This window comes from Canis lupus, chromosome 7, assembly GCF_011100685.1.
Source record: "Canis lupus familiaris isolate Mischka breed German Shepherd chromosome 7, alternate assembly UU_Cfam_GSD_1.0, whole genome shotgun sequence".
Lineage (NCBI taxonomy): Eukaryota > Metazoa > Chordata > Mammalia > Carnivora > Canidae > Canis > Canis lupus.
The window spans coordinates 51,404,689-51,419,566 of NC_049228.1; the positions used below are offsets into that span (position 1 = coordinate 51,404,689).

The window sequence follows — 14,878 nt, forward strand, 5'->3', positions numbered from 1 at the left end:
CATGCACCAGAAGCCCGACGTGGGATTCGATCCCGGGTCTCCAGGATCGCACCCTGGGCCAAAGGCAGGCGCTAAATCGCTGCGCCACCCAGGGATCCCGGGAATCTACTCTTAATTGAAAAACAGATTTTCATGTTGGCTACTTTGAAGAGGACTTGTGTTCTTTGAATGAATATATTCTACTATATTTGCTTAAAACAATCAATCTCATTATATTATAAACTTACCTCAAATATCAACATCCTTTTTACCAACACAGTGCCATGTTTGCAATCACTGACTCCATATGAGTGAACAAAAACTCTCTGCTCTCCAAAATAAATATTATTGTAAGTTGTATTAAAATCATAGCAAATAAGACAAGTCTTTATTTTTGTCTTTTCTTTTGGTGGTCCATGGAAATTTGAAATTGACTTTTTTTTCCATTTCTTAGAAATGCCCTAGAGGTACATTTCTCCATGGCACTGTTCCTAATGAGTCAAAAGGCTAAATTCTGTTTAGAACTGTAAGGCAGCTAATTGTGAATAAAACTAACCCCTCTCTTTGTGTATAGAAGAGAAAAAGAAGAGAGGGGAAAAAAAAAAAAAAAAAACAACAACTCCACCCAGTACTCAGCCTTGTACTTATTAGTATTAGTTCCAGACCCAGTGGTAAGTCAAGTATTTTGAGATGCTAGTCCATGAATAATAATGTCATCGAAGCACAATAATTAATAAAACAGGAGAATGCTCCCTGAAGAGGAGACACAGTATTGCAAGGGGAGAGAAGACCTCGCCTTTCAAATGCGTCTGATACGGACGCTTGAACTTTGATTTCTAAAGGTGGGGGCGAGGTAAAATGAATTATCCTTCATTAGCAATGTGGAAGGAGACACGGCCTCTAGCCTCTAGAGAAGCAGCCTTTAATTGTTTAACTCCCAGCATTCTCTGGTGGATGGCAAGCCCCATTCTCTGTCCTGATTTTGCTGAACACAGGTAGCATTTTTTCCATGATTGGTTATAATTTTCTTCTCCTGTCATCATTATTGATACTATTTATTAGATTATGCAGCACTGCTCATACATAGAACAAAGGGCTTTGTGGACAAGTTAGCAGCTTATAAGCATATGCCCATCTGTTCCCTGCTAGAACTCAGCTTCAATTCTGGTTAGGCAGCATCCTCCCCATCAGGTTACCTCATCGATGCCTCAATGCCTCAACTAAAAAATGGAGAGGCACAGTATCTTATTTGCTTATGCTTAGTGTACTGTGAGGAACTGCATTCTCTATGATCGTACTTATCACATTTCATTACCAAATAAATATTAGGTAGGCTATAAAATACATGATAAAATAAGTATTGCATTTAGGAACAATAAAATAAAAATAAACATCTAAAGAAGACAAGGTGAAAAGTAACAACAGGAAAAAAGATACAATGTATAAAATTGGAATTTTAAAATATGTATGGTAAGAATTTGCAAAATTTCTGGAAAAGCATGATAAATTTCTCTCTGCACTACTAGTAGAAAAGCAGGGAAAGCAAAGAGTAATATTCTACTGGATGGAGAATCTGAAAATCAAATAAGACAGTCTACTTCTTATGAACCTAGGTAGAATCTAGAGGAGCATCTGTGATTCCCTCATAAGATACTACTGTGCTAACTTCAATACATAAAAACAATAAAAATTAAAAATAAAAGTATGATACAGACCATAAAATAAAAGCAATAGTAAGTGATCACAAGAATTCTAGAATGAAAAAAAAAATTTCCAAGTAAACTGATTTGGACCTAGAATAATCTCAAGCATGTACCCAGAAAATCTGTATTTTTAAGGAAATAACTTCTTGGCGAATCCTTGGTAAATTTCATGCAAACTTTATCCCTCAGTAATTAAATGAATAAATTAGTCTGTGCTATGTAGATCTGAGACATAAGCCTAATACATTTTGGAGGAAATTTAACAGAAAGTTTGATTTGGGTGTTTCAGTATTTAATCTCAAGCTGTTCTTTCAGGACAGGAAACTGGTATTAGAAGGAATCATTCTTCCAGATGATTTTGAGTTGATGACAGTAATGCCACATCATCAGTTTTGACTGGAACAATTAACTCAATGCTTTCTACAGCTTGATAAAAAGAAGGAGGGAAAACAGAGGCTCAGGATGTATGCAGTAGATACATTACACATCAAGACAGTCACTTTAATGATGCCATTTTGATGCAGAAAACTTTGATATTTATAAAATGTCATTGCTCCAAAAATACAGCAACTGTTATTATCATTACTGAACAACAGTCATAATATAAACTTCAATCCAATTCTGACTCATTCTCCATCCCAGAGCCTCACCCCATTTTTGATCCCACCCCACACTGACCTACCACATAGCCTTTAAATTCTCTTTCACAGAGCTGCTAAATCCATTTATACCTATTCACTCTTATTTGAACATGTCAGGATCTCTCACACCTCCTTTTCACATGCTATTCATATGACTGTCATCAGTGCTTTTCTTGTCAAGTTGGCCACCTTTGCTAACCTTCTCAAGTGCATCTGTTACTTTCGCAGTGAAGTCTCTGGCATTTCCTTGTGCTCTCATAGCACTTTGTATAGCTTAGAAGGCTCTAGAATCTTATATTGTAATCATTTGTACACTGTATCCCCAGTATGGATCATTCTCTTTAATGTTAATGACACTAAGTAATTTATTTTTGAATTTGCAGAACCAGAGAGAAACCATAAAGTGTGAATTTTGCTCCAAGATTTTTATAAAAATAAAAGAATGAATCAATCAACAAAATCAGTAATATATTTCCAAGGCATGCCAAGAATCAATTCTCCCAGTAAGAAAGAGATGCAGGTGGGATTGAAGAGACTTGTTGGGTGAGATCCAGGAGAGGCCTGTTGGATCTCCTAAAAAATCCCATAGCTTACACACTGTACTTCTGCCTCTTTTAGGCCCTGACCAGGGGCACTGTCTCTTTCAATGAAGGATAGCACATTTCATGTATTTAAACCACTGGACACCTAATGAGTAATAAGGATTTTCATTTAAAAACCAACACTTCTCTTACTTCAGTATAAGAAACCTGAAGCATCACTGGCATTGGACAGGTATAACTACAGGGGAAATGATAGCCTTCTAATGAGAATGAGTGTATATGATTGAACATAATGAAATGTTTTTAGGTGCAGTCAGTAAAAAGACATTGTAGAAAATACAGTTCAATGACATGGTACAATAAAACATCCTGGTTCCAAACATTAACCAACTTCCCTCGAAGTGAAGACATCTCCACTGGATGACTGGCCTTGAATTAGGCCATCCGTATAATGCACAGTGACATAAATTGCCATTACAAGCAAATGAACATTTACAAAGTGGGACATGGGGGAATAGTCACAAAGCTGGAAGGCTAGGCCTGGGAACTTTATCTCATGGAGATGCTTTTCATAAAAAGACAGCAGGACTATCAGGGATCATCGACATTTCTAAAAATGGATGTTAATAGTAACAACGTATTTATGTGTGCTACTATTGATTTTAACATATTTATATCCTCAGAAGAAACCATGCTATTAAAAATAATTAAATCACAGTACTTGACATTTTGGGGGAATTTACATTATTCAAAATAACAGATATGTATTATCATCTTCATTATTAATAATTTAGATTTTCATTTTAATGTCCGAAAATCATTTCATGTTGATAACAAAATTTACTTAATCATTTGGGAGGATGCTTTTGGATGAGCTATCTTTTTGTGGGAAAGATATTCCAAAATAAATCCAGCCTACTCCATAAAATGGAGGTCTGTCACCACCACGTAAATCAAAGTGGAGGCGAGATGCAGAGGAATTTTTTCAAATCCCTTACATTTGTGAAATATTTATCATGTAATCATTATTATACTTCGTTAATTTATGTTAGCTTATGTAATCATGATAACCTGATGAGGTATCTTTTCAGATGAGGAAACCTGAACTCAGAGAGGTTAAAAAACCAGCCCAAGATCAGAGAGCTGCTGTGTAGCTAATCCAACCTCCACCCACTGGTTCTTCTGGCTTCAAATCTGATGTTCTTTCCATTATTACATTCTGTACCTACATGTTCCAGTGAGATTAAAACTGTTTTCCTGTGTGAAAACAACGGAACATGCATGTCATTCCTCACATCTATTCCCTCCACCACCAGACAAGTCTCAGAACATAAAACACAGGACAAAGAAGAGAACAAATATCAAGCCAGGTGTCTCCAATTCCTATAACAATGTCTGGAGGCAACACAGATTTTCTTCCCAGATTAATGTCTGTGTCAATCCTCTTCCTAGCACTTCCTGTAGGAGGCACTGCTTGAAAGCTCACCTGCAAAACTTGGGTAAAATCTCAAGTCCCTTTACTGTCATAATTCCAGGGAGGTAACAACAATTAGTCTCGTTGGTGAGGTACAGGCTGCCTACCTCTAAGGGTAGTCAAGTGTCCACTCTTTCCTTTTCTTTTTTTTTTTTTTTCTCCAGTTTCTTTTTTAATCACCAAGATATCAAGTGGGGACTATGGCCTCTGGTTAGTCATTCAAGGTCCTTTATTACCGTTTATGTCTTTGTATCTTATTTCTCTAAACAAACATTTTTGTCTAAGTATATCGATTTCATAATTGTCGTCACATAAATCTTACACTTTTCCACCCTTTTGCTTTTTTCAAGGATTTTATCTCTACCTAGCCAAATTCTATCCACCTTCTAACTCCAAGATAACATCCCACCCATCTTTGAGATTATAGACTGCTCAGGCCACATTCAGTTCTAATTTTTTATTCTGTCTTCCTGGTATATAGTACTTTCCTGGAAAATATTATAATTTTTTCTATATATTGATGGCATATTAATCTGTTCAAGTTGCCATAACAAAAAACTATAAACTGGGTGGCTTAAACAACAAAAATTAATTTTCTCACCATTTTGCAGGCTGGAGATTGGAGATAAGGGTGCTAGCATGGTCAGGTTCTGGTGAGAGCAATCTTCCTGGCTTATAGATAGATGGCTGCTTTCATGCTGTATCCTGGACAGAGAGAGTGAGAGCTTTGGTATCTCTTACTTTTAAGTCAACTAATTCTATCCTCTGACCTCACCTAACCTAAATCACCTCCTTAAAGGCCCTATCTCCAGGAGTCACATGAAGGGCTTAAGACTTCAACATATAAATGAGGACTTATGGCTTCAACATATAAATGGTGGTGGTGGGGAATCGAGTACACAATGCAGTTCATAGCAGACAGTTAATATTTCATGCATGCTTGTGTGGAAATTCTGTGGCAGAACTTCTTTGAATCCTCCTAAACAGTAAGCACACCAATCAACACTCTTTAATTGGTTATATAGGTATGCAAATTCAGGCTAATAATGTAGCTTCAAAATATCACATTGTACAAGTAAATTTTCATAATAGTGGGTATTGGTGCTAATCACAGCTCACATTCAATGAATGTCTTTCAGTGTTTGATATTGTTAATTTTTAAAGTAGACACATGGGTGCTTATTCATTTCCAGCTCTGCTCTGGCATTTTTACCATTTTGGGGCCCATTGACAGGAGGATAGGAAGCACAGGAGGAGAGAATCTGTGTTTGTGTGTTACACAATCACACATCCCTGCCTGAACAGTGTAACATAAATGCAAATAAACTGACTGACTGACAAAACGAGTCCTTGATTAAATACTACAGGGAAGTGAAACTATAATATAAACTCCTATTTTTTGAAACAACAGCTGATAATTCAAATAATGCTTTTCTAACCAAAATACATGAAATGAATCCAAATTGTAATTCTGATAACCTCTATAACTTCAATCTAACCAAGAAGATGGGGGCAGGGAGGGGAATAAATTCCATTAGGCTGCAAAGGAAATTATTCACTGAGAATAAGAGAAGAAAGCTGGCTTTCAAGAACAGCACCACAAAATATTATGAAGTCAAATAGACCAGGCAAATATAAGATAGGTAGCGTTCAACACCAGTTCTTATTCATATTTAAAGGGCAACTAAGTTGAAGCTAAGATCTCTGGCTCTAAGATAAAGGATTTCAATTTTCAGAAAGTGTTCTGCAAAGAAATTAAAAAGGAAGAAGATAATGTTATGAAAGATTCTGGTATCTTGGTTGGGCCCTAAAGACAAAGTCTCTAAATCTCCATCGTGTTTTGCACTAGGGGGGACTTTGATGCCATATGACCAGATCACCAGATCTGCTTCACCTGCTTCACCAAAAGCAACAGGATCAGATCCATGTGAGAAGAGGAGGGAACTAGTTTATTAAGGCAGAAAATAAAGGAAATCTGAGAGATTTCAGCTATCATAAAGGTGAAATGATTAACCCTCTATCTCAGACTCAATTTTATTTTCTTATTTTTCCACCAAAGAAAAAGTGCCCAGCAGGTGGGAGACATATTCCAGAAAAGATAACAATAAGTTATAAAAAAGCTGCTCAATCAAATGGATTCATGAATTTCACAACTGAATAGGCAAACAAATTTACTTTTATTTTAAAATAAAATGAACCCCTACTCTGGGTCCTTTAGTGACTTGAAGGCTTTGACAATATTTTTTAATTATAATTTTCTAAGGAAAATGTAAATGTATAATGGTCCCTAATAGCAAGAGGTAAACCGATCTAACCAGCATGGCCCTTCTGAGTACTAATTTATGGTTCCTCCTGGCCAAGTCTGCATGACAACACCAAGAACAGAAGAAGGAAGTAGCTGCTACCCTCAGGGTGCTTATTATACAACTATAGGTGAAGCTCTGAACTGGTCAAAGTATAGCTACTGTCACCTTGCAAAAGGAATGAGTATCTAGACCAACATACCCTTAGAAGACAATGATAAAAAGAAAATCATGACTTGTGAGCCATAAAGATATGAAGGAGAGTTTAATAATGTATAAAGAAGAGGTTTTGTTTGGACATTGGATCATGTCTTGATCCTGCCAGGAAGATAGGGATAACTCTTGGATATGGAGCACAATATAAGGTAACTTTGCTTGGAGTATAGGATTAGCCCACCCTGGAAGAGCAGATTATGTTATATAGGTGAAGAGCAAGATTTATAGTTGGCATCTTTTGCCAGTGTGAAGAACATTTTAAGGCTCTGAGTAAAAATTCAAAATTCAATGTTATAATTGAGAATTACTTGCTTTTGAGAGAAGGAGACTGTCATTATCAGTAAGTATTTACAAGAAGGATGGGTTAATTTTATCTCACAGTGGGGATGGTAAAGTGAAGGGATTAAGAACAGATTCTGGAGTTAGACATACCTTCATTTTAACCTCAATTCTACCTCTTCTCACAGTGAAATCCTTAAAGTTATTTAATCTTTGTAAACCTCAATTTCCTAATATGTAATCTGGGACTAATAGCCACAGTATTTTTTAGAGGGTAGGGTGAAAATGTATCTACAGAGACAGATCTGCTGTGAAGATCATAAAGCTAATGCTTCAGGATCCCTCATTTTCTCCATGACCCTGGGAGAAGCCCTAGAAATTTTATATCTGTAATGTTCCATCTACTTTCTCAAAGCAGGCTCCCCAATCTGTGTAAGCTTCAGGCCTTACAAAATGTGGATCTACCTCTATGTATATAAACTATCTAGCATATAAATTTATCCAGAAAGTAATAATTACATTTTAAAATTACAGTGTTCTTCTCTGTATCACTTTACTATTTCTATCCTCTCCCTAAGAAACCCAGAGTAATTCCTAGCAGTAGATAATACAGCTAAATTCTTCTGTTGTCCTGGAAAATCAAATAACCAATTCTTTGTGAGATATCACATTAAGTTACCTATTCTCTAGTATTTTCTTTTAAACAGACTGAGAATAAATTTAGGAAAAAAAGGGAATCATCAAAAGATTTGTGATTTAAAACACACACACACACACACACACACACGAATTTTAATCACTGTCTTCCTAGATGTAAGAAGACATTGTAATAGGATACTATTGCTTAATTCAGACAAGCAGAGGTCTAAGAGACTAGGAGAAAGGAGATTTCCTCACTTATAAGTTAAAATCAATAAGATATCTTGAGGACTGAATAAAAGAGGAAGGTACAATGTTAGGAAAAAAGTAAACAAGAATGGATCTTGGGATACTAGTTCAAATTGCCCAGCAATCTGGGGTTTAATAAAACTACTGGGTGATTTTCATGTACACTAAAGTTTGATATCATTAAACTAAAGGAATGGTGCCCAACCAGTTAGGTTGGCTGTAGAGAAAAAGAGAATTTGGAGATGTAGCCTCAAAGCTGAAGGAAAACAAACTGAAAAAAGGCAGAAGGCCACCATAAAATGGTGCCACACAGCCTAAGAGATCAAAGATCAAATAAGGAGGTTGTGTTTGAACAAGTGTCAAATGGACTAAAAGGTCAGAACTTACACACTGAAAAAATGTCCCTTTGTTTAGCACTTTGGGGAACACTGTTGATCTCAAGAGGAAACATTTAATGAAGTGTTTGGAATACAAGCTAGTAGGCTGAGAGCAATGACATAGAGACCATAAATATCTAGATCTTTAAACACATGGCTTAAAAAGAAATAGGAAGATGATAATGAAAGGGAAGTATCAAGTCAAAGAAGATGAGTTTTCTTCCCCTTTAAACTAGAAAAAAATTAAGTAAATTAATATACTGAGAGAAGAAACTGAAGAAAGAAAGAAGGGCTTTAGACTCCATGAAAGAAGACTATTGTAGTTTAAAAGAGGTAATGTAGGAGAGATTTTAGGAAGTTTGTCCAATACACTGGAGGTCGAATGACTAAGAAGGGACATATAAAACAATTATATACCTATATATGTATCACAAACATATGCACATACACACACATTTATGTATGTAGCTATAAAAGTTTTCTTAACTGATGGAGAAATACCAGCCTTTCCCATCAAGTGATATTCATGACTGCTTTGTCCTCTGGTCCTGGCTCACAGTTCCCACACAAACTCTACTGATTTTTCCATTTCTCAAAGAGTACACATGGAATGCATATGATATAGCGGATGCTGAGATGCGTGCTGGGATTAAAAGGTGAAAATACCATAGTCCAGTCCAGGTCATCAATAAGATCAAATCAATATATGTCTATGTTCATAGCTTCTATCTCTTCTAAATCCTGCAGCAAGTATCAAGATTAAGTTTAATCTACTAATTTGAATAATTACATAGCACTCTTTGAAGATTCTCTGAAATCATTTGTATGTCCCAACAAGATCATCTCCCCTACTCATCCAAATGCCAGGTAAAAGTCCTCTAAATTCAAATAATTTCTGAGATAACATACTAAGGAATAGAAACCACTTATCACTTTCATGAACAGTTTTCATTTCTGCTTCTCTCCCTGCCTCTCTTGTGCTCTCTCTCCCCTCACTCTCTCTCCCTACCTCTCTTTCTCTCTTCAGTGGCCCAAATCATTGGACTGGAATAGGATGGCGGGGATGAGGTGTAAATAACTAAGGCTTAGGTTTTATTTCTAGCTTAAGTTTATGAAGACATCACTTCAGAAGTACTGCCACATAGGCAAAAGGTGGGACTTTTTTCCAGCCACTTGTGACTCCATTCCTTTATTCAAGTCCTCTTTTCACAGCCCCATCGGCCCCAGGTGCCATCCATCTTCAGCTAGAAAGATTGCTTTATTACCACATTCATCAATTTGCACTCTGGGCTGGAGTTAAAAGTGACTTGGAAAGACAAAACTGTTACCTTAGTAATTAAATATGAAAGTCTTATTAGGATCCACTTTTGCTAATCTGATATGAAAGTCACTAATGCAATATGACTTTAACACTGTATAAGCAACAATAAATTCTGATATGATATGAATATTAATACAATGCAATGGGATACTGCTAATATGTTAATGTGGTGAGATATTGCTAACAAAATACAAGGATCTTGATTGAAAAAATTAATATTATTTCACCATAATTCTTTGGAACTGCAGTCACCATGTTCCAAGATAGCTCTTGTCTAGATTTTAGGAATAAATCATTTGCTTTTTGTGTAACAGACAAAGTAAAAGTTAAGATTATTTTCATGTTTCAAGTTAAGAAATTTTTGTAAATATGGTTAACAATTGCTGTTTGCACTGTTCTTATTCTAATTACTTACATCTATGACTGAGTTACATAAATTATATAAAATGCAAGTTAGACAACAGGTCAGACATTAATGTGCACTTAGCTATACTCTGGAAGGAAAAGAAAAGAAAAAGTGGGAAGACATGCATATCATCATAAATCAGGGTATATGAATGACCTTCATTTTGCTGTAAGTTTTGACAAGTTTTAGTGCTTTAATTCTGTTACTAACAACATGTCTCAGAACTCATAATGACAAATGTCAGGATATCAGGGCTGAAAGTGGCTGGTATAGATATTCAGAAAGTGGCCAAAATCTCTACTATTCAGCTCAATCTTTTGGGATTATGCAAAGTTAACCACAGATCTCACCTCTAAAGTCTAGTAAATCAAGATATACATTAGTATATCTTATTATAAATATATAAACAAGTAAAGGGCTTTTGTTTATGATGTCTAACACTCAAATTGTGTAAAACTTGCCAATCCAAGTCTCTATAAAATTTCACAATTTAGGATAGCGAGGACCAATCATTCCCACTTCTAAATTAGTTCATTCAACTTGTACACTTTTGTAACCAAACAAAACAAAAAGATAATCATAAATTCAGATAAATAACTCAATGGAGGGCTGAGAGTGAGGTGACTGGTACATAGTAAGTATATTTGGAAGTTACTGATGTTATTTAATAAATGATGAGTAACAGGTAAAGGAAGTCAGTTTTAAACCCAAAGGCAAAGTGGGCTGATAACGAAATCAGGTATTCTGGTTGGTTGTGACATTTATCGCACAAGGTAGAAATTAAATTGATTTCATATATAATTTTGTGAATTCTCTGGCAAATCAAAAATGCGAACAACACAAGTTTTCTCCATGTAGCTCTGTATAAAAAAATTTGGACCTCCAAAGTTAGGCTACAATAACAAATGATTTCCTTTCATGCATGCATCATCTGGATAGATATAGGTAATAACTACATGACGAAAACAAATATCTACATTTCATTAGCAATGGAAAAAATAGTAATAATGGGGGAAAATCTCTAACCATTTTAATTGGAAAAAGGATTGAGGGGTTTAGAGGACTAAGTTAACTGATTACTTGATCAATTACTACTATGGTGCTATCAATTTCAGAGTGTTTAGAACTGATTAGCAGTGATGGCAAATTCTACCATATCAACTCTTACCATATTATTTTTCTAAAACAGTTATCAAAAGTAAAATGTTAATACCATGTTCCATCTGGACTATAGAATACTTCTTCTTCAAAAGCTAACTGCTGGGATCCCTGGGTGGCGCAGTGGTTTAGCGCCTGCCTTTGGCCCGGGGCGCGATCCTGGAGACCCGGGATTGAATCCCACGTCGGGCTCCCGGTGCATGAAGCCTGCTTCTCCCTCTGCCTATGTCTCTCTCTCTCTCTCTCTCTGTGACTATCATAAATAAATAAAAAATTAAAAAAAAAAAACAAAAACAAACAAAAAAAACAAAAGCTAACTGTTTTTGTTAGTGAATATAAATATTAAAAATAGAAATCTTCTCCCTCAGAAAATAGGACCTATCTCTCGCTATTACCTTTAACATCAGTAACTAAATAGAACAAGAGATTCTGATGCGATGTGATGTTAAACCTCTGGAAGTTGTTCCCATTCTAGAGAAATACAGACAAACCAAAATCAAAACCAAATGTCCTGAAAATTTTCATGTATACATCTTAATCTGAACAGAAACAAACAGAGAAAGCACAAGTGTGTGTATATATATATATATATATATATATATATATATATATTATTTTTAGTTTTAAACATTGTAGAGGGTACTTAATGATATCTTACTATGGTTTTCATTGCATTTCCTTTATTACTAATGAATTTGAGCATCATTTCATATGTTCATTACTATTACCATTCACATGTTCACTTACCATTTTAATATTCTCTTTTATAAAGTAGGTAATTCAAGTCTCTTGCCATTTTCTATTAGCAGTATATATATTTTCTTTATTTTCTTAATAGCTTTTGGAATTATGTCTATGTATATATATAATTTTTTCAGGTTTTGTGCTTCCAATATCTTTTCCCACAGTACAACTTGAATCCTACTTATTTAGTGTTTCATAAATAGATATTCTTAATGTCACTATAGGCCAAAAAGTTAATCTTTTCATTTATATTTCTGATCTTTGAATCCTTTTACTTTGTATTCTGCCCCAAGGTTACAAAGATATTCCTCTATATCTATATTGTGTTTTTTCTTCAATACTTGATATCTTACACCCTGACTGGTGCATATGGGATGAGATAGCTGTCAAGTTTACATTTTGTTTCTATATAAATATCCAACTAACTCTGTACCATTTATTGAAATGACTTTCCATTCCGCATTCCTCTATAGTGCCACTTCTATTATTAAATGAGTGTCTGTATTAAATGAATCACACATGAGTGCCTAGGTGGTTCAGGTGGTTAAGCATCTGACTTCGGCTCAGGTCATGATCTCAGGATCCTGGGATTGAGTCCTGTGTCAGACTCCCCACTAAGCAGGGAATCTTCTTGTCCCTTTTCCTCTACCCTTCCTCCCACTCATGCTCTCTCAAATAAATAAAATCTTTAAAAAATTAAATTAAAAAAAATGAATGGTACACTTTCATTGTACCATTCATGAAAGCTCTAAGCTCTCCTTTCTGTTTCATTAGAATATATGTTTATACTTATACTAAATCATACTCGCCTTAATTATTTCAGTATTATAGTTAGCTATATTTAAGCCCTCTCAAATCATCCTTCATTTTGAGGATTATTCTGGCACTTCTTGGCTATTTGAATTTATATATATATTATAATATATATATATATTAGAACCAAACTCTCAATTTCTCTTCAAAATCTATGAAAATTTATTGAGATTAATTTGGGGGGTAATTTGATATTTTCACAATATAAACAATTTCTGGTACATGAAAAATGGTGTTCTCTTTTTTTTTTTAAGGTATTATTTATTTATTCATGAAAGACACGGTGGGGGTTGAGGGCAGAGACACAGAGAGAGGGAGAAGCAGGCTCCATGCAGGGAGCCTGATGTGGGACTTGATCCCGGGACTCCAGGATCACACCTTGGGCTGAAGGCAGGTGCTAAACTGCTGAGACACCCAGGGATCCCCAAGGGTGTTCTCTGTATTCACTTATGGTCTCTAATTTTTCTTACTAGTGTCTTACAGTTCTCTGGGTAGAGCCTTGCATATTTTTGTTAGACTACTTTTCAGCCATTTATTATTTTTTAATGTTGTTAAAACTGGTATGCTATTAACTTTATTATCTGTGTTGCTCAGTATGTAGAAATACAATTATATTTTGTATATTAGCCTTGTATCCAGCAACCTTGTTAAACTCATTTCTAATTCCAGTAGATGAGCAGTAGATGAGCTATAGAATTTATCTTATTTTTTTAGCTTATATAATAATACTGTTCAACTTCACTAATCATCAGGGAAATGCAAATCCAAACCACAGTTAGATATCCCTTCTAGTAGGGAGGCTCCTCTAAAAGTTAAAAATAGAACTACTATATATGATCCAACAATCCCACTTCTGGATATATATCCAAAAGAAATTAATTAATGATGTTGAAGAGATCTCTGCATTCTTATGTTCACTGCAACATTTCTGTTGCATTAATGTTCATATAACATTACTCACATATGGAAAAAACCTAAATGTCCATCAACAGATAAAGTAAAGAAGATGTAGGATATATATATATCTATATATATATATATATAGATATATATATATCCATAATGAAATATTATTCAGCCATGAGAAAGAGGAAATACAATCTTTTGGAACAATATGGATGAACCTCAAGGGTACTACACTAAGTGAAATAAATCAGACAAAGATAGATCACTATCATTACATGTGGAATCTAATAAAGCCAAATTATAGTTACTAGAGGCAGAGAGGTGGGGGAAATGGGAAGGTGTTGATCAAAGGGTACAAACTTTCAGTTACAAGATGAGTATGTTTTTGGAAGCTAACACACAACATGATGATTATACCTAATACTTTATACTTAACAATATGTATTATATACTTTAAAGTTGCTAAGAAAGTAGATCTTAAATGTTCTTACCACGTAAAAGAAATGGTATGGGTGCCTGAGTGGTTCAATCAGTTAAATCTGCAACTCTTGATTTCAGCTCAGGTCATGATCTCAGGGTCCTGAGATCAAGCCCCACCTCAGGCTCCACTCTGCAGGACTCTGCTTATCTTCCTCTCCCTCTGTTCCTCCCTCTGCTCACACTTTCTCTTTCTCTCTAAATAGATCTTTAAGAAAAAAGAAATGGTAATTTATGTGATGTGATGAAGATGCTAGCTAACTCTATGGCAGTAATCATTTTGCAGTATATTAAGTATAGCAAATCAAAACACTGTACATCTTAAACTTACATAATGTTATACGTCAATTATATCTCAATAAAGCTGGGAAGGGGAAATCTTAAAAATATATGCATTTGATTCTATAAAACTTCTCTTGATCATTGATTTAACGGTATCCCACAAATTCCAATACATAATATTTTATTATCATTCAGCTTAAAATGCTTTCTGGTATTCATTCTTAGTTATCACTGACATTGTGGACACTTCAATGTATATGCCTTATTTTCTAAATACATCTAATGATCTTTGATGTTGATTTCCAGCTTAATTTTATTATGACAGAAAACATATTATGTATGATTTTAGCACCTTAGATTATGTTGATA

The 14,878-nt window shown here is 35.0% G+C and overlaps 1 long non-coding RNA gene across 1 annotated transcript in view; it reads right to left on the reverse strand.

Annotated features, from left to right (window-relative positions):
• LOC111096905 overlaps window positions 1-14,299 on the reverse strand; it is a 104,348-nt gene extending 90,049 nt beyond the window's left edge. Inside the window, exons 1-2 of the long non-coding RNA XR_005362471.1 lie at window positions 14,242-14,299; window positions 4,941-5,044 (exon numbers count right to left, since the gene is read on the reverse strand). This is a non-coding gene — a long non-coding RNA (uncharacterized LOC111096905). The remainder of the gene's footprint in view (window positions 1-4,940; window positions 5,045-14,241) is intronic.
• Window positions 14,300-14,878: the final 579 nt, after the last annotated feature.